At 41.7% G+C, this 21,629-nt stretch overlaps 1 long non-coding RNA gene across 2 annotated transcripts; it reads right to left on the bottom strand.

Moving 5' to 3' along the window:
• Window positions 1-13,023: 13,023 nt before the first annotated feature.
• On the bottom strand, window positions 13,024-20,928 carry LOC139037149 (uncharacterized). 2 transcript variants are annotated; one of them, XR_011489976.1, is made up of 3 exons: window positions 19,301-20,928; window positions 15,720-15,816; window positions 13,024-14,030 (listed from the first exon to the last, which is right to left on the bottom strand). It is a non-coding gene; the product is annotated as an uncharacterized lncRNA (long non-coding RNA). The 2 variants fall into 2 exon arrangements; XR_011489975.1 differs by lacking the exon at window positions 13,024-14,030 and adding an exon at window positions 14,039-14,183.
• Between the last annotated feature and the right edge of the window lie 701 nt (window positions 20,929-21,629).

The raw sequence follows: 21,629 nt of genomic DNA, 5'->3' as shown, positions 1-21,629 counted from the left end.
TTAAAAACTTCCATTTCTCTCTTGAAGTTCTCTGTGCTGACTTTGCCCTCTCAATTCAAAACATGCTTCACAAAGTGACAGGAAAAAAAAGACCTGACATTAAAGGTTTGAAATATGAGAGAGTACATATCATTTCTTAATCCTCTAAGAAGTATATAGTAGAATAAGAATGAGGTTTGAATAAGTTTCTCATTCATATTCCACCATTTCCTCATCAAAACCCCAAAAGACATCAAGACCCCAAAACTAAGTGTATTACCAGAGGGGGAAAAACCTAATAAGCTTACAAAATGCCTTTTAAGTATTCTTTTCTTCAGTTCTAAACCATTTAAATTCTATGTCAGATTTAAAACTTAGCACCTACTAGCACAATGTACTTTAAACAACAATACAAAATTAGTATGCATAGTTTCAAAAATAATGAGTTGCTACCATAATACTTACTATGTGATTTTCTAATATCAGAGATTATAATATCCTTTCAAACTCTATCATTGGGTATAGATATTTATAAACATTTTCCAAAAGGACTATGTTCATAGAACTAAATATTGGGTGTGTTTTGTTTAAATGCTGGATTGTTTATATTCTGTTTGAAAATATTGTTCATGAAGCAAACTGATTTTTATTCTCTAAAATCTCATTAACAATGCAATCAAGTTAGGTGGACCAAAAACACGGGAGACATTTCTCCAAAGAAGACATACAGATGGCTAACAAACACATGAAAAGATGCTCAACATCACTCATTATCAGAGAAATGCAAATCAAAACCTCAATGAGGTACCATTACACGTCAGTCAAAATGGCTGCTATCCAAAAGTCTACAAGCAATAAATGCTGGACAGGGTGTGGAGAAAAGGGAACCCTCTTACACTGTTGGTGGGAATGCAAACTAGTACAGCCACTAGGGAGAACAGTGTGGAGATTCCTTAAAAAACTGGAAATAGAACTGCCATATGACCCAGCAATCCCACTCCTGGGCATACACACCGAGGAAACCAGATCTGAAAGAGACACGTGCACCCCAATGTTCATCGCAGCACTGTTTATAATAGCCAGGACATGGAAGCAACCTAGATGCCCATCAGCAGACGAATGGATAAGGAAGCTGTGGTACATATACACCATGGAATATTACTCAGCCATTAAAAAGAATTCATTTGAATCAGATCTAATGAGATGGATGAAACTGGAGCCCATTATACAGAGTGAAGTAAGCCATAAAGATAAAGACCAATACAGTATACTAACGCATATATATGGAATTTAGAAAGATGGTAATGATAACCCTATATGCAAAACAGAAAAAGAGACACAGATGTACAGAACAGACTTTTAGACTCTGGGAGAAGGTGAGGGTGGGAAGTTCTGAGAGAACAGCATTGAAACAAGTATACTATCAAGGGTGAAAGAGATCACCAGCCCAGGTTGGATGCATGAGACAAGTGCTCAGGGCTGGTGCACTGGGAAGACCCAGAGGGATGGGATGGAGAGGGAGGCGGGAGGGGGGATCGGGATGGGGAACACATGTAAATCCAAGGCTGATTCATGTCAACGTATGGCAAAAACCACTACAATATTGTAAAGTAATTAGCCTCCAACAAATAAAAATAAATGGAAAACAAAAACATGGGAGGTACAAATGTTGTCACTGTAAAAGAAAAATATTGGGTTTGTCTTCCAATAACCAACATAGTACATAATCTTAAAAGAAAACAGAAGGAAAAGTATTGGGGAAGTTTTTAAAAACTTAAAATAGGAAAAATCATTCTGTGTATAACATAAAAACTTGGAAGTCATAGAATAAAACATTGATAAAAATTGATTTTTAAAAACTCTGCATGACAAAAATTATCATAAGCAAAGGAAAAAGACAAGAAACTGGGAGAAAGTATTTGCAGTTTGTATCCCAGACACAAGGATAATTTCTTATATATAAAAAGCTCCTACAAATCAATTTTAAAAAATCAAGAGTACAATTTAAGGGCTTTCCCTGGTGGCACAGTGGTAAGAACTCCACCTTCCCAATGCTGGAGGCCCGGGTTTTGATCCCTGGTCAGGGAACTGGATTCTCCATGCTAGGATTAGGAGTTCACATACTGCAACCAAAGATCAGGCGTGCTACAACTAAGACCCAGCACAACCAATTTATTTATTTGCAAGTAAATAAATAAAAATAAATATTGTTTTTTTATAAAGAGTACAATTTAAAAATGGGCATAGGATAGAAAGAGTTCACCTAAAAGAAAATATAAATAAATGGCTGTCAAGCATTTTAAAAGCATGATAATAATGATAACTATTAAAAATGAGACTAATGAAAGATAACAATGAGACATTAACCTGTTGAATAAAAAAATTAAAAAGTCTAATTACTCATTCTGGCAAAGCTGTGCAGGAAAGAATCACTCTCATATATTGATGCAAAGAATGCAAATTTGTACAATCTCTATGGAGAACAATTTGGTAATATATGTCAAAATTACAAATGCACATTGAAATTTATCCAACAGATATGATTTGCACAGCATGGCTAAATTATACAAACCCAGAACAAAAGGAACTCCAGTAAGTATTAGCATTAGTTGCCTTTAGGGACTGAGATGCCAGGGACTTGATGGGAAGTAGGTTTCTCCCTAAATGCCTTTTTGTATTTTTTCTGTAAGAATCATATGAATGTAACATTTATTCAATAATAATTTTAAGATTAAAATATAAAAGAAAAAAGTTATTATACTTCAACCCCAAAATGTTCCAATCAAAATTCACTCTATTATTTTTATTATGATTTTAGCTTTTCTCTGTAAGTTACTAGACCCAAATTAGTACACTGTTGTGTTTAATTGATGTTTGCCTATAAGGGACATTAAATTTTAATTCCTTAGTAAAAGTTCTTCAAGTCTTTATTTTCATATAAAATATGTGATTTCAAAAAGTTGATCACACACTTCACTTTGATCCAGAAATTAAGAATAGTGTGGATTTAGTCACTTCAAGTCTTTGAAGAATGCTTTTTAACTATTTCAGTGATAACATTACGGATAATGAGGTGAATTTCTTGCATTTATATTATTTATCATACATTTTGCTCTGTCTTCTCATTTGAGTATCACAGCTGTTCCTTAGTACATACTAAGAAGTGGAAGATCGCTTAGGTAGAGTCACTCAGCTTTGTACACCAGCATTTGAGCTCAGGTTTATCTGACCCCAGTGTCCACACTCTGTTCATTCCAACCACATTACTATAGACAAGCAAAACAATAATAGATGCTGCCTGTTTCTCATCTGGAATGGAACTTGAAACTACTGCCCTTGATTTAAGAGGACAATCTCCCCAATTCTTCTTATTGGAGGATTATAAATCCTCCAATTTATAACTTTATAAAATTTATAAAATTCACCTCATGACCTGTAATAACCAGAACTTAAAATAACAGAAAGGTTGTTTTAAAGTTGCAATATGAATGCACACACACACATGCTTCAAGATGAGAGCAGTATACACTGCCAGTTGAAAATAGAACAGGGTTGGAGTCAAGCAGACCAAGATTAGAGATCTGGCTCCATCACGTTTACATACTCAGTTCAGTTCAGTTCAGTCACTCGGTCGTGTCCAACTCTTTGCAACCCCATGAGTCACAGCACGCCAGGCCTCCCTGTCCATCACCAACTCCCGGAGCTACCCAAACTTATGTCCATCGAGTCGGGGATGCCATCCAACCATCTCATCCTCTGTCGTCCCCTTCTCCTCCTGCCCTCAATATTTCCCAGCATCAGGGTCTTTTCCAATGAGTCAACTCTTCGCATGAGGTGGCCAAAGTATTGGAGTTTCAGCTTCAGCTTCAGTCCTTCCAATGAACACCCAGGACTGATGGACTTTAGGATGGACTGGTTGGATCTCCTTGCAGTCCAAGGGACTCTCAAGAATCTTCTCCAACACCACAGTTCAAAAGCATCAATTCTTCGGCACTCAGCTTTCTTCACAGTCCAACTCTCACATCCATACATGACTGCTGGAAAAGCCATAACCTTGACTAGATGGACCTTTGTTGGCAAAGTAATGTCTCTGCTTTTTAATATGCTGTCTAGGTTGGTCATAACTTTCCTTCCAAAGACTAAGTGTCTTTTAATTTCATGGCTGCAATCACCATCTGCAGTGATTTTGGAGCCCAGAAAAATAAAGTCTGACACTGCTTCCACTGTTTCCCCACCTATTTGCCATGAAGTGATGGGACCAGATGCCATGATCTTAGTTTTCTGAATGTTGAGCTTTAAGCCAACTTTTTTACTCTCCTCTTTCACTTTCATCAAGAGGCTCTTTCGTTCTTCTTCACTTTCTGCGTAAGGGTGGTGTCATCTGCATATCTGAGGTTATTGATATTTCTCCCGGCAATCTTGATTCCAGCTTGTGGTTCTTCCAGCCCACTCAGGTATGACTTAAATCAAATCCCTATGGTTATACAGTGGAAGTGAGAAATAGATTTAAGGGACTAGATCCGATAGACAGAGTGCCTGATGAACTATGCACGGAGGTTCATGACATTGTACAGGAGACAGGGGTCAAGACCATCCCCATGGAAAAGAAATGCAAAAAAGCAAAATGGCTGCCTGAGGAGGCCTTACAAATAGCTGAGAAAAGAAGAGAAGTGAAAAGCAAAGGAGAAAAGGAAAGATATTCCCATTTGAAAGCAGATTTCCAAAGAAAAGCAAGGAGAGATAAGAAAGACTTCCTCAGTGATCAATGCAAAGAAATAGAGGAAAACAACAGAATGAGAAAGACTAGAGATCTCTTCAAGAAAATTAGAGATACCAAGGGAACACTTCATGCAAAGATGGGCTTGATAAACAACAGAAATGGCATGGACCTAACAGAAGCAGAAGATATTAAGAAGAGGTGGCAAGAATACACAGAAGAACTGTACAAAAAAGATCTTCACCATCCAGATAATCACGACGGTGTGATCACTCACCTAGAGCCAGCATCCTGGAATGTGAAGTCAAGTGGGCCTTAGAAAGCATCACTACAAACAAAGCTAGTGGAGGTGATGGAATTCCAGCTGAGCTATTTCAAATCCCGAAAGATGATGCTATTAAAGTGCTGCACTCAATATGCCAGCAAATTTGGAAAACTCAGCCATGGCCACAGGACTGGAAAAGGTCAGTTTTCATTCCAATCCCAAAGAAAGGCAATGCCAAAGAATGCTCAAACTACCGCACAATTGCACTCATCTCACACGCTAGTAAAGTATTGCTCAAAATTCTCCAAGCCAGTCTTCAGCAATACGTGAACCGTGAACTTCCAGATGTTCAAGCTGGTTTTAGAAAAGGCAGAGGAACCAGAGATCAAATTGCCAACATCCGTTGGATCATCAAAAAAACAAGAGAGTTCCAGAAAAACATCTATTTCTGCCTATTGTCTATGCCAAAGTCTTTGACTGTGTGGATCACAAAAAACTGTGGAAAATTCTGAAAGAGATGGGAATACCAGACCACCTGACCTGCCTCTTGAGAAAACTGTATGCAGGTCAGGAAGCAACAGTCAGAACTGGACATGGAACAACAGACTTTCCAAATAGAAAAAGGAGTACGTCAAGGCTGTATATTGTCACCCTTTACATACTAGCTGTATGATAATGGAAATTTTGTTTAATTCCTCTAAGCCCTAATGTTCTCAGTTATAAAATGGAGACTATTTAAGGTAATATATATATGTCAATTATATCTCAATGTTTGGGGGGGTTGGGGGTATACCACTCAGCTTGCAGGATCTTAGTTCCCTGACCAGGGATCCAACCAGGGCCCTGGCAGTAAAAGCACCAAGTCCTAACCACTGGACTGCCAGGGAATTTCTTATATCTAAATTTTTAAAAGATAATATATGTAATGCATTGTGCTCAGTGCTTGGTAGGCATTAACTGTGTTAATGTAAGTGGCCCTGATACTGGTGCTACTGCTGGTGATAGACATGGAGGTGATGGTGGTGGTAGTGGTGTTGGTGGCCTAACTAACGAAAAAAGCAAGCCCAAATGATCAACATCACAGACATGAGTGATTAATGAATCTGACACCATGTTGCTACACAAAAGCAGGCTTATATAATTGCAGAAAGAGTTTTTTGTCAAGAAAAAAAAAAAAAAGAATGTTTTGAGAAGGTGGGGTCATCTCTTGGATCCAAGTAGGGAATAGCTATTTAGCTCTAGAAGATATTTTGAAGATGATTTTTAGAAAGATGACAACTTCTTATTGGATGGCTGCATTATTCATGTTCCTACTTTCCCCCAGACAGAGTTCAAAAACATTAATTTAGAAAATAATATCAAGGACTTCCCTGAAGGTCCAGTGGTTAAGAATCTGCCTTGCAAAGCAGGGGATGTGGATTTGATCTGCTTCCACTTTTTCCCCACCTATTTGCCATTAAGTGATGGGAATGGATGGCATGATCTTAGGTTTTTGAATGTTGAGTTTTAAGCCAGCTTTTTCACTCTCCTCTTTTGCACTCTGAGGTCTTAGCCTCACAAAACTTGATTATTAAAACTTGCTTTCATCTGTCTCTTTCAGGAAGTTTCATCCATATCACCTCCCATTTACACAGAAAATTTCCATCCAAATCTAGATCCAGTTCATACCCTTGTCCCTGAGAAAACTACCCCTGTCCATAGCACTTAGTCACCACAGTAGTAGCAGATGTTCCACTCACTGGGCTTTTAGAATAGGCTAATTACAACATTTATATGTTTTATCTCTTTTCATGGCCATGTTCTGTTTCTCCAACTAGACTATGTGTTCTTTTTTCTATAGGAAAAATATTCAAATCATTCAAGGTGAAAAACCATAAAAGTTATGAAGTGAAAAATCTTCCCATCCCACTCTTCCAACTTTAAGAGGCTTAGTTACTCTATCTGCAAAGTGGGGATAATGTCACTTACCTCAGAGACCCATTGTAGGGCTATTTTATGAGGAAAATATGCAAAAGATCTTTCAAAGCTGTCCAGCAGCATGAAAATGCTAATTATTATTAAGGATAATAGCTTAGAGCACTTACTCTCTGATAGCATTATATTATAAGCTCCCCCCGGACTATAGCCCACAAGGCTCCTCTGTCCATGGGATTTCCCAGGCAAGAATACTGGAGTGGGTTGCCATTTCCTTCTCCAGGGATCTTCCCCAACCAGGGATAGAACCCCAGTCGCCTGCATTGCAGACGATCTCCTGTATCACAGGCAAGTTCTTTACTACTGAGCCACAACAGAAGCCCAACAAATGTTTACTAGTCACTTTCTGTGGATGTCGGCCATGGTAGTAGTAGCTTGTGAAGTGAAAGTTGCTCAGTCGTGTCTGACTCTTTGCAGCCCCATGGACTATACAGTCCATGAAATTCTCCAGGCAAGAATACGGGAGTGGGTAGACTATCCCTTCTCCAGAGGATCTTCCCGACCCAGGAATAGAACTGGAGTCTCCTGCATAGCAGGTGTATTCTTTACCAACTGAGCTACCAGGGAAGCCCAGCAGTAGCTTAGAAGATGTAAATACAGGAAGCAACCTAGATGCCCATCAGTAGACAAATGGATAAGGAAGCTGTAGTACATATACACCATGGAATATTACTCAGCCATTAAAAAGAATTCATTTAAATCAGTTCTAATGAGATGCATGAAACTGGAGCCCATTATACAGAGTGAAGTAAGCCAGAAAGACAAAGACCAATACAGTATACTAATGCATATATATGGAATTTAGAAAGATGGTAACGATAACCCTATATGCAAAACAGAAAAAGAGACACAGATGTACAGAACAGACTTTTGGACTCTGTGGGAGAAGGCGAGGGTGGGATGTTTTGAGAGAATAGCATTGAAACATGTATATTATCTAGGGTGAAAGAGATCACCAGCCCAGGTTGGATGCATGAGTCAAGTGCTCAGGGCTGGTGCACTGGGAAGACCCAGAGGGATCGGGTGGGGAGGGAGGTGGGAGGGGGGATCAGGATGGGGAATACATGTAAATCCATGGCTGATTCATGTGAATGTATGGCAAAAACAACCACAATATTGTAAAGTAATTAACCTCCAACTAATAAAAATAAATGGAAGAAAAAAAAAGAAGATGTAAATACAACATCATCTATTTTTAAGACTTTCAAACCTCATGATATTGGCATGATCTTAAATGCTAATAGTCTCTGTGTCCCTCATCTATCACTCCTTCCAATCCTTTCTTCACTAGCCAATGTGATGATTCAAAAGTACAAATCTGATTGTTAGTCCATGCTTAAAATCCTTTGGCAGTAGGTTAAGCTACCCTCTCTGCCAGGAACATTTATTGCTCTTGCCACCTCACAGGCTGGCACTGGCTTCCAGTTTTCAGCTAAAACAAATCACTTCCTCCCGGAAGCCTTCCCCTGATGCCCCCAGGTGGATTAGGTGCCCTGACCTTGTGCTACCGTACTTCTGACATCATCATAGTTTTCTCACTACATTGCAACTGCCTCTTGAATCATTTGTCTAGCCTCTCTAGGGGCTTCCCTTGTGGCTCAGTCAGTAAAGAATCTGCCTGCAATGCAGGAGGCCCCGGTTCAATTCCTGGGTCTGGAAGAACCCCTGGAGAAGGAAATGGCAACCTGCTCCAGTATTCTTGCCTGGGAAATCCCATGGACCCCAGGGAAGCCTGGTAGGCTACAGTCCCTGGGGTTGCAAAGAGTCAGACACCACTTAGCAACTAAACCACCATCGCTCCCTCTCTAAACTGTAAACTCCACAGTGAGGAGGACCAATGATCTTTCAAGCATCAAGTTCAATGTCTGGCACATAATAAGGTCTCAACTATTAAGAGAATAAATAAAAGCATAGGTGAAAGAACAATTCAGATGATCAAGCCTGGAAGATTTTTCTTGGCTTGGGAAAGAAGCAAGTGTTTTCCACTGTTTATAAAATGGCATGAAAGCCAATCAATGCCTGGTCACCTTTCCAGTTCACTATCAAATGGGGCAGAGAGCCGACTTGGCAATCAGATAATAAGCTACGGGGAGGGCGGTGGTTGCTATGACAACCTGTAAGCTTATTAAATACCACAAACCTATGGTGCAAGAAGGGGCTGGTGGTTTGCAGATACAAGTAGGTTCAAGATCTGCAGGCTCCAACCCCTTGGTTCAAATAGTTCTTCATATTTTTTAGAATTCTAAGGCTGGTAGAAACTTAGAAATTTCTTTTTATTCCTGGTTATTTCCTGCAGCATGTGAGAATCTTAGTTTCCCAACCAGGGATCAAACCAACACCCCCTGCACTGGAAGCACAGAGTCTTAACAACTAGATTGCCAAGAAGTCCCAGATTTCTTCTTTTCGTATTCCTTGTTTTACAAATCAGTTCCAGAGAAGGTAAATGATTTGCCCAAAGTCACACAGCAAATTCTTGGCCGCGCTGAGGCTAGGAAACCTGAGTCTCTCTACATCCAGTGAAGTGTTATGTTTCATGACTCCCTAAGTTGTTGAGCCCTTTAACCAATGTATCAGTCACAGGAGGATATACAGAATTTCTCATTAAGTTTTTTATTTTATTCTCTCAAAACCAATCACTTTTTGAATTGTTACCATATTGGTTACACAACTAGGTGCTGCAGAAAAGAGGAAACTTTCTAACGCAAGGTTCTTGGCCCTCATTTGCTATGAAATGGGGAAACTGATTTTTTTTTTTTTTTTTATGGCAACAAAGTACCACCCCACAGATTACTTGCTATCTACAGACAAGGAACTATAACTCTATATTGGTGCAATCAGGCGGTCAACTCTTCAACTCAGTGATCAATCTTAATATCCCTAATGGTGGAACAACTAGACATTACCTGTGTCCTTGCTGTGATGTTACGTGAAGCACCTGTCATCACCTATAAAGTATTCCTACCAAATGCTTAAGCTGAATCCAATCAGGTTTAGATCTGACTTTAAGTTTCAGAAAATACAAAGGACCCAAAGGTAAGCTAAGCCATACTGCATAGAAGTAGTGAGATAAATCCAGGTGATTTAGCATTCCACGGGACAATGCCCCATTTCCTTCAACAAGACAATGCCATGAGGAAAATAAAAATAAAATGAGGACTGGAAACTTAAGACACAAAATCAAACACAATGTGCGGTCCTTGATTAAATTCTGCTTTGAACATACCAAGCATAAAAAATTCTTTTAGAATAATGGAAAAAGGTAACTAAGTCTTGGAGACCAGGGCAGGGAAGAGGAAAAAAATATGACAAAAGGCTAATAACCAGTAAAATTTAGTAAGCAATACATGGAAATTCCTTACACTGTTTTCTTTGTTCTATTTGTTGAAAATTTTCATAATAAAAAGAAAGAAGACCAAAAATACCATTCAACCATAAAAAGAAAGTTAGACAACAGTAAAAGTTGTGGGTGTTCAGTATTCAGTGTCCAGAGAGCATCACAGAAATACAGACCAAAAGCTTTCTAGGAGTCCCCTAGACTCCTGGTAGGGGGTAAATAAATCTCTCGGCCTGAGGTAGTCAAGGAATACTTCCTGGAGGAGGTGGGACTTTGGATGACTGAAACTGAAATGTACAAGAAGGTCAGTAACCCTAGCATAACGAAGACAATGGCGAGTTTAAAGACACATTCCCTGCCCTTCTCCTCCCACTGTGGGCTACAGGCGGGTTGCTGGCAAGTCTAATCCTCAGAGATGCCAAGCCCTATTGCCTAATTTGATATTAAAAGTCCATACACTGTTGGTCCACAAAGGGAGCCAGAGCCAGACCTCCTGCTGCGCACCCCCTTGGGCCCCTAGCCGGATAACCAAAGCTAATGACAAACACAAAGCACTGCTCATTTGCAAAGAAATGACCTCCAGCTACTTGTTGCACCCGACAGAGGTCAATTCGGCCCAACCCCATTAGTGCGTTCCGTTCCGGAGAGATTCCCAGGATGTCCTCGTCCATCCCACCAGCAGGCTCCCGCTGAAGCCCCAGCGAAACCACCCAGAAGCCTTTGAAAGCCAGAGGGGCGTATTTTCTCTGAAGCTCAATGCCAACCGGTTTTACCAACCCTTATCCCTTAAGAACAAACTCAGTGAGGTCGCATCTAACAAAACAACAGGCGACTGGATGATGCTGCCATTTAAATGCTCTGACTAATGCAGTTTCTGATTTCCCTTCCAAATTAAATGCATTTCACTCAGTACATTTTCAACAGACGTTACTCATCTGCCCGATTAATGAGTTGCTGTGAAAGCTACTTCTCAAGCAATTTAAAACAAAAGCACCTCAACGTGACTGAGGCTCCGCTTCCCCTTCTCTCTCCATCTTAGCCTCCTTTTCTCCCTCTCCCTCCCCAGGGCAAATGCATCACCGCCTGAAGACGGGGAAGCTGGAGTCGGTGAGGGTTCTCTTCTGTGTCACTACGCTACATTAGGAATAAAACCTTCCACTTAAACACTTAAATGAAAACATCGAGAAACTAATTTACTATTTGCAATCACATGATTTAAGCCAAAGCTGCCTTAATTTCCTTCCCATTTTGCTTCATATTCAATGTGAGCGCACACTAGATTGGTCTATGAAAAGGCTGTCTTCAAATCACAACACTTAAGACCTCTTTCATTTTCTTTTTGATTAAATAATTGAAATTCCTGTCAGGGCCTGCACTTTACCAATGCACAGATTTGGTGTGTGAGGATAAAGACCACTTTTTCTTTGCTGCCTGGCTCTTAAAAGCCAGCGGGCTTTACTTCATTAAGGAGCTGATAAAATGGACCCACGCTATTCACCCATTTCGCAGAAATTTCCTGTGCCCATTATGTGATTGTTTGAGACAAACTGTGAAAAGCATCTCCTCTCATTTAACCATCCTCATTCATCAGGAGGCTTCCCTCTGCTGCAGAGAGCTCAGTTTCTGCCATGCCAACTTCATCCATTAGGAAAATAAAAACAACAGCCCATGTGTATAGGTACATATGGACACAAACACAGAAAAACCAAAGTGAAATAAGGCACAGAAATTTTCGTTTGCTTCAACTAAAGAAATGTGAGGTTATTTCCATTCTGTGATGGGGCCATGGTAAGGAAATCCCAGACTAACAGCATGGCCCAGCCTGGCCAGCCTGGCCATGAGCTCCTTGAGGTTGAAGTAAAAGGATCTTGAAGGAGGAAGGGAGCCCGTCACTCAGAAGAGAAGCTACCCCACCGCCTCTGCAGTCCCATCACGCAGTGAGACAGCGACTGACCTGGACAGCAGCAGCTAGTTATGTGGTCTCCATGATAAATGCCCAGTCTTGGAATGTGTGTCTGTCTTTAAACACAAATCACACATCCTCTTTCATGAGGCTGATCATCAGACACACCTGGGCGTTCAGCCCAGCTCACCCTTCCTGTGTGCCCTTGGGTATGTTATCTGGGACCTCTCAGAACCTCTGTCTTATCTGTAAAATGGGGACATAAATAAATGGTCCCATCTCCTCACAGGATGGTTGGGAGATTTAAATGAGACAGTGCATGGAAAGTGGTTGGTGGGTCCAGCACGTGGTAAGTGCCTAATAAAAATTAGACAATACCGTTATGTGCTTCTGTATCTTTATATGCATATCAATGTAAGGCCATGTTCACATTCACTCAAATAATGTACTTTCAGAGGACAGATGATCTTAGTCACATTTACCCATAATAAAAGACAAGCAAAAACCTATGTCTGGGTACAGCAGGAGAACCATATGCCACACACACACACACACACACACACACACACACACAATACGTGTGTGTGCCAAGTCGCTTCAGTTGTGTCTGACTCTGTGCGACCCTATGGACAGTAGCCCGCCAGACTCTTCTGTCCAAGGGATTTTCCAGGCAAGAAGACTGGAGTGAGTTGCCATGCCCTCCTCCAGGGGATCTTCCTGACCCAGGGATCCAACCCAAGTCTCTTGCATCTCCTGCATTAGCAGGCAGGTTCTTTACCACAGTGCCACCTGGGAAGCCCATGTATATACACATATGTAGTATAATTTTATAGCAGGAAAGGGCCTCAGCAGACATTTGTCCAAACTCTACTCAGAGTAGGCCTCCCACCTAAAAGACGTGAGACAGTGTAATGACTCCCTCTTATGAAGTCTCAATTTACTTATGTATAACCTGTACAACTGATTCCTGTTCTGAGCATAGAATCACATAGAGGAAAACTGCTACAGAAAAGCTTTTCCAATATTAAACAAACAAAAATTAAAAGCTCTACTGTTTTCTCTGAGCATTCTCCTTCCCAGAATAAATATCTCAGAACCAGCGCTGCTCCTTGTAACATCATTTTTTAGCCCTCTCACCACTGTGGAGCTCTGAACTTTAAAACAGAACCTGCCTTGAATTGAACATAATATTCCAAATGTGGTATGAATAATGCTGCATAGAAATACACATTGTATTCATTGATTGATCAACTAATCCAACACTTATGGACAAAAAGTCAATCCAAATCTTATTGACTAGCAGAAACTAAACTAGTCACATATTTGGACATACTGGGTTGGCCAAAAACTTCATTTGGGTTTTTCCATAACCTCTTAGAAAACCCCAAAAAACTTTTTGGCCAACCCAATAAATATTAAATAGCATAATAAATGCTATATATAAAAGATCACCTCTTAGCACTGTTGTCTATAGTTAATAATATTGTTTTGTGTATTTGAAAATTGCTAGGAGAGTAGATCTTAAAAGTTCTCTTCACAAGAAAAAAGCTGTCACTATGTGTGGCAATGGGTGTTAACTGGACCTATTGTGGTGACCGCTTTGCAATATATACAAAAATGGAATCATTTCATTGTACATCTGAAGCTAATGTTATATGTCTATTCTATTTCAATGAAAATATAATAAAATAATCTACCAAAAAAAAGGTTGCCTCTTGGTCGTGCATGTTGAGATCTTCCATGGCGAAGCACTCATTGCGAGAATGTTGCTCTCAACCCAACCATGCTTCCTGGGATTCCTCACTTTGTTTGCAGTTGCTATGGGCTCAGGAACCACAGACTCATTTTCAGTCTCCACCTAAAGAATAAAGCAAAAAGATATGCATCTCTCTCAAGAAGTTCCTCACACTTCTCAGCGCCATACAGAAAGATCTTGGTACCAGACACTGTTTTGCACCGTAGCCCAGTCACCCTTCTCCGTGGCAATAGCACCAGCGACTGAGAAGGAATCCTAGAGTTAAAGAAGAGAGTGGAGTGAGCACGAACAAGGTGAGGCCTGTGCAGGCCCACACTCTCACCAGCCAAGGAAGCTTCCGTGGGAAGTGACGGGGAAGGGCAGGCGTTCGGATGCAGGGCAGAGGGCTTGCAGAGCCTGGCAGAAGGGAGGGGCATCCGGCCCAGTGGCAGCCACCAGGGGTGGTACCAATGTAGGCCTGCCTGGAGGCCAGAGGAGAGATCAGATGCTACTTAAAGATCCAGCAGGAATTTCCTTTCTCTAAAGCAAAACTAGGGGCTTCCCTGGCAGCTCAGTTGGCAAAGAATCCGCCTGCAATGTAGGAGATGCAGGTTCAGTCCCTGGGTCAGGGAGATCCCCTGAAGAAGGACATGGCAACCCACCCCAGTATTCTTGCCTGGAAAATCCTATGGGCAGAGGACCCTGAAGGGTGACCGTCCATGGGGTCTCAAATGAGTCAGACAGGACTTGACTAAACAAGGACAACAAAACCAAAACTAAACCAAGCTCATGCAGAGTAAGGGAAGCTCACTGTTTATTTTCCAGCTGTCAAGTTCAGGCAAGGACCCTGGCCTTCTTACTTCCACCGTGAAGTCTGGGCAGCCTGGGGACCACCCTGAGCAGCCTTCCAGCCTCAGACCTTCAGGCCTGCTTCTCCCGCTATGCTCTTCCTCTTCACTGTGCCCTCTCTCAAGGACACTTTCTCAGCGTGTGACTCATTTTATTGCCATTTCTGAGCCTGCTGGACAGCTCAGCAAGTAAGAGATAGTAGCCCTGATGACCCTTTGCCCTGAATTCTGAGGTTCCTGATTCAGGCAACAGAGAGGACTCTAGTTTGTCCCATGAATAGATCCATGGATGAAAAGCAGAAGAGCCAGGACTGGTCCTAAAGCCACCTCTGCCTTGCCAGGTGACCTCTTCCTGAGGCTCATTTCCCTGAGGGGGAAATGAACCTAACCTCCCAGGGCTGTAAATGAGCTGCAATGAACTGGGAGATGGAAAGGTGCTTGGAATGCTTTGAAGGGTCCCCAGGCATACCAGTGAGGGCATAGAAAAAGCAGGCAAAGTAAAGTGACGTGGACTTTGCCATTTAACCGGTGGAACCAAAGCACCAAAAGTTGCACTCAGAAAAACCTGGCTCTTGCCACCCCAGTGTACAAGGCCACGCCCCATTTCCCTGTGAGCCCTGTGAGAATCCAGACAGTAACTAAAATTTGATCTGATTTCTTTCCATCTGAGATAACTTCAGGGCTCTGTCCCTGAAAACAGACAAATGCATTAGATACAGAGTTCCCAAATGATGGTCTGTGGACCAGACCCGCCACACAAGGATTTTACTAATTAAGATGAAAACATAACAATAGGTACCCTGGAATGAATCTTTCATAGAGTTTAATTTCTTTTACTTAAAGAGTTGAGTTATATTATTGGAACATCAGCTCCAAGAGGACAAGGACTTTGATGCTCTCATTCTCCGTTTTTTCACCAACACCTAGAATACAAGTGTGAAACGGGCACTTGATAAATACTCACTGAATGAAGGAAGGAAGGAATTACTTCCTTTCTATTCTCCTAGCATTAAAATATCCTTTCTTGGGCTTCCCTGGGGGCTCAGTGGTGAAGAATCCATCTGCCAAGGCAAGAGACACAGGTTCAGTCCCTGATCTGGGAAGATCCCACATGCCAAGAAGCAACTAAACCCATATGCCACAACTATTGAGCGTATGCCCCAGAGCCCAGGAGCTGCATTTACTGAGCTCACAAGCCAGTATGCACAGAGTCCATGCTCTGGAACAAGAGAAGCCACCACGATGAGAAGCCTGCGCCTTGCAATGAAGAGTAGCCCCTACTCGCTGCAGTTGGAGAAAAGCTTGCACAGCAACAAAGACCCAGCACAGCCAAAAATAAGTAATGAAGGTAAATAAATGAAATCATTTTTAAAAATATACTTTCTTCAATGAAATGGCACGAGTAGTATCAGAGTATTTTTAAAATATTTTTCCTTGGAAAAAAATCAAAGTATATAATTATCTTTAAAAGGTTCATGGGACTTCCCTAGTGGTCCAGTGGTTAAGAATCTGCCTGCCAATGCAGAACACATGGGTTCAATCCCTGGTCCAGGAAGATCCCACGTGCCATAGAGCGACTAAGCCTGTGCCATAAGCACTGAAGCCTGAGTGCCCTAGAGCCCAAGAGCCACAAGAGAAGCCACCACAATGAGAAGCCTAGGCACAGCAATGAAGAGTAGCCCCGACTTGCTACAACTCGAGAAAGCCCGCACACAGCAATGAAGACCCACAGCAACCAAAAATAAATAAAATAAAACTAGAAAAAAATTTTCTTTAAAGGTTCATGGATCTATAATAAGATTGGGAATCTCTGGACCGGATGATCCACCAAGAATATTCAATGCTATGCTCCGTCAGATGCTGAGTGGAAACATACCCACCATCCTTAGGTCACATCCCAGCAGAGATGTTTCCTTTCTGAGATCTGAGAGGTAGGGAGATCTGGGTTCAGATATGGAAAACTCATACTAGCCTTGTGACAATGGACAAGCTGCTGAAGCCTGTTTTCTCCTCTGCAGAATGGCAGTCATGCTACTTAGTTTTTGTTTCATTGAGACAGTTCGTGGGTTTTCAGCCCTGTGAAGGAAGGGCTTTTCTTCCTGTGTTGGCCTCTCTTGTTGCAGAGCACAGGCTCTAGGGTGCTCAGGCTTCAGGAGTTGCAGTTCCTGGGTTCTAGAGCACAGGCTCAAGAGTTGTGGTGCATAAGCTTGGTTGTTCCTAGGATGTGAGATCTTCCCGGATCAGGGACCAAATCTGTGTCTCTTGAATTGGCAGGCAGATTCTTTATCACTGAGCCACTAGGGAAGCCCTCAGATCATTTCTTAATCAAATCCAGGCAGACAGATCCTGTACAAGTTTCTTAAAATTTGACGAGGCAAAATTCTGGGACTATTCTGAACCGTGTAGGTCACTGGGCTACGAGTTGTTCATTCATGAAAATGCCTGATCAGTATTTCTAACCCATCCACAATATCTTGAACACCACTCATTTCTCCAGTAAAAAAGTCATTTCTGACACCAACTGAGCATATTAAAAAAACTCTGATGTTAATAGGAGTTAAAGATCACTAAAATGCTTGTAGTGACCACTTTAGGGGTATGGACTTATGATTAGAGATTTTCAAAAGCTAACTAACCAACTAAAGAGTGTGAGATACACCATATTCTTCATCCTGAAGTAATTTTCAATAAAGACAATATAATAGCTCAACACAACAGCTACCTAGAAGTCCTAAACCTTTCATTATTATTATTATTGAAGATGTTATTGATCCATGAAATCCAAAAGGCTGAAAACCACTCCCTCACAATGCTCTCTGTGCAAGGCTATGTAGGTGGACACAAGTCCCTCCATAGGGAAACAGGTCTCTGGCACTCAGACTGTTCCTGCATGTGATTTGTAGCCAAATTTTAATGAAAACTAAAGTCTCCAACCACTTTTCCCAACTGACAGAGGATGGGTTAGAACAGAAGTCAGCCTAGAGTCCAGCCTGGGGGTGAGCTGCATGATTGCCAACCAGAGTTTGTTCTTCGGCGAGTTTGTGTGTATAAGAATGCACAAGTTGCAATTAATTCCCAGCAAAGTCACTCCTCAAGTTAATTAGAAATGCAAAGTGTGAGTCTAAATGTTATGAGATTATAAAATGGCTTAATAATGGGAACAATGAGATTGAAGCATATGCATTCTGGCCATGTAAATATTTCATAACAGTGCCAATCTGATTTCATTTGCCTAATCATGCCATTGATATGCAGCCACCAGCCTGCAAATAGAAAGGCTGAATTGCAGCAGATCACCCCTCTAATGTCATAATTATTAATATTGGAGGGAAATGGAGCTGCTACCCTCCGATGGAAACCGCTGGGCCTTTGGAGTTGAGATGGGGATGGCCCTGCTGGGGAAGAGGAGGAAGGTGATGGATACACCAGCCCCAGCATCCCCTTCCTGCTTCTTGGCCAGAAGTATTTAGGTAATTAGGCAGCTCAACATATTAAAGTGATGAGAATGCTGGGGAAAAGGGTTGCAGGGCATAAATCTTCCAGCCCTCAATCAAAATCATAATGAAACATGCAGGCAACTCAAGGAAAGGAAAAGGAAGAGACATTTTGTGACCACAAAAGGTTCTGCGTGCTGCAGTTCAGCTGGGTGCCAGATGTTGGGGTTGAGTCTTGAGCCGGGCAGCAACCTCTCTCTCCTCCTCCCTTTTGGTCTCCTCTGTTGGGTCAGCACGTTCCGTATACTTTGTGCACAAATCTCTCTTATATGCACAGGATCTGACTTCCTCCTGACGCAAGTTTGACTCCTATGTCTGCACTGAACTTAGGCATGTCATCCAACCCCTCCTAGTTTCATCTGCCCCACTTACAGAATGAGGATCTCACAACTGTTGCAGAGGTTTGTTCAAGAAAAGAATGTGGGACTTCCCTGGCAGTCCAGTGGCTAAGATTCTGTGCTCCCAAGCCTGGTCGGTTCCATCCCTGGTCGGGGAACTATATCACACACGCCACAGCTAAGACCTGGCACAACCAGATAAATAAATAAATACTAAAAAGAGACAGAGGATTTCCCTGGTGGTCCAGTGGTTAAGAATCCACCTGCCAGGAGACACAGGCTCCCCAGCCTGGGAAGATCCCACATGCCTTGGCGCAACTAACCCGGTGCACCACATCTGCTGAGCCAGCTCTCTAGAGCCTGTGCTCTACAACAAGAGAAGCCACTGCAGTGAGAAGCCCGCGCAGCACAATGAGAGAGTAGCTTCCACTCATAGCAACTAGAGAAAGCCCATGCACAGCTACGAAGACTCAGCACAGTCATAAAGAAAGAAAACCAACCAAACAAAAAATAATGTGACATCCCTATTTAGTTACATAACACCTTGTTTCAAAAACAATCCAGAGCAACCAGAAGGCACTCAATACTATGCCAAATGCTGTGCACATTTTCCCAAATTCACTTTTGCACAGTTTAAATTGACATCTTCAGCCTTGAGTTTCTCTGCTTCCTTTTACTCCAAGCTATCTCCTCCTAGTCTAACAGGTCATTACCTGGAAACAGCACAAGAATTTCCTTTTAAAGAATAATTCTGGGAATTCCCTGGTGATCCAGTGGTTAGGGCCAAGTTCAGTCCTTGGTCAGGGAACTTTCTTTTGATGCAGCATGGCCAAAAAAAGAAAAAGCTCTTATCTTTAGAATTTCTTGTCCATAAGTTTTACAGACACTGACATAGTTCAGTTCAGTCCAGTCATTCAGTCATGTCCAACTATTTGTGACCCCATGGACTGCGGCACACCAGGCTTCCCTGTCCATTACCAACTCCCAGAGCTTACTCAAACTCATGTCCATCGGGTCGGTGATGCCATCCAACCATCTCACCCTCTGTCATTCCCTTCTCCTCCTGCCTTCAATCTTTCCCAGCATCAGGGTCTTTTCCAAAGACCTTTTTCCAAAGTTCTTCGCATCGGGTGGCCAAAGTATTAGAGCTTCAGCTTCAGCATCAGTCCTAGCAATGAGTATTCAGGACTGATTTCCTTTAGGATGGACTGGTTGGATCTCCTTGCTGTCCAAGAGACTCTCAAGAATCTTCTCCAACACCACCGTTCAAAAGCATCAATTCTTCGGCACTCAGCCTTCTTTATAGTCCAACTCTCACATCCATACATGACTATTGGACAAACCATAGCTTTGACTAGATGGACCTTTGTCAGAAAAATAATGTCTCTGCTTTTTAATACGCTGTCTAGGTTTGTCTCAGCTTTTCTTCCAAGGAGCAAGCGTCTTTTAATTTCATGGCTACAATCATCATCTGCAGTGATTTTGGAGCCCCCCAAATTAGTCAGCCACTGTTTCCACTGTTTCCCATCTATTTGCATGAAGTGATGGAATTGGATGTCATGATCTTAGTTTTCTGAATGTTGAATTTTAAGCCAGCTTTTTCACTCTCATCTTTCACTTTTATCAAGAGGCTCTTTCGTTCTTCACTTTCTGCCATAAGGGCAGTATCATCTGCATATGTGAGGTTATTGCTATTTCTCCCGGCAATCTGGATGCCCGCTTGTGCTTCATCCAGTCCAGCATTTCCCATGATGTACTCTGAATATAAGTTAAATACTCCGGGTGAGAATATACAGCCTTGACATACTCCTCTCCCAATTTGGAAGCAGTACATTGTTCCATGTCCGGTTCTGTTATCTCTTGACCTGCATACAGATTTCTCAGGAGACAGGCCAGGTGGTCTGGTATTGCCATCTCTTGAAGAATTTTCCACAGTTTATTGTGATCCTCATAGTCAAAGACTTTAACATAGTCAATGAAGCAGAAGTAGATGTTTTTCTGGAACTCTCTTGTTTTTTCTAATATCCAGCAGATATTGACAATTTGATTTCTGGTTCCTCTGCCTTTTCTAAATCCAGCTTGAATATCTGGAAGCTCTTGGTTCAGGAACTGTTGAAGCCTGGTTTGGAGAATTTTGAGTATTACTTTGTGTGAGGTGAGTACAATTGTTGGGTAGTTTGAACACTCTTTGGCATTGCCTTTCTTTGGGATTGGAATGAAAACTGACCTTTCCAGTCCTATGGAAAAAAGATATTGACATAGGACTATATTAAATTGAGGCAGCTTTATAAAAATTGATTGAGTAATTTTGTTAACTTTTGTAAACCTCAGGAACCTCATCTGTAAAATGAAGATAATAATAGTCCTTGTCATGTACAATTTATGTGAAAACTGAAATGATACATAGAAAATAGTGTGGCATCCAACTAATAGAACATTCTCTATATGTAGGCTTCCCAGGTGGTGCTAGTGATAAAGAATCCACCTGCCAATGCAGGAGATGCAAGAGATGGGGGTTCCATCCCTGGGTTGGGAAGATCTCCTGGAGAAGGAAATGGAAATCACCCCAGTATTCTTGCCTGGAGAATCCCATGGACAGAGGAATGCCATTACTTTTAGTTAATTTTATTATTATTAAAACATTGTATTATATAATAAATAATACTATTACTAATTATTTATTATTAATAATTACAAAATAATGAGTGATACAATGGTGAACTCCAGGGAACCTGGTAAATTAGAGATATTGTGACATATATGGGGTTTCCCAGGTATGGTGAAGGACAGGGAAGCCTGGTGTGCTGCAGTCCATGGGGTTGCAAAGAGTTGGACAAAACTAAGTGACTGGACAACAACAATAGGTGGCACTAGTGGTAAAGAACCTGCTCACCAGTGCAGGAGACATATGAGATACAGGTTCAATCCCTGGGTCAGGTATACCCCTGGAGAAAAGCATGGCAACCCACTCCAGTATTTTTGCCTGGAAGAATCCTATGGACAGAGGAGCCTGACAGGCTCTAGTCCATGGGATCACAATCT

The sequence above is a fragment of the Odocoileus virginianus genome, chromosome 10 (genome assembly GCF_023699985.2).
Source record: "Odocoileus virginianus isolate 20LAN1187 ecotype Illinois chromosome 10, Ovbor_1.2, whole genome shotgun sequence".
In the NCBI taxonomy this organism is placed as follows: Eukaryota; Metazoa; Chordata; class Mammalia; order Artiodactyla; family Cervidae; genus Odocoileus; species Odocoileus virginianus.
The sequence above is the reverse complement of the archived record's forward strand: the minus strand, read 5'-3'. Positions and strand labels throughout refer to the sequence as shown.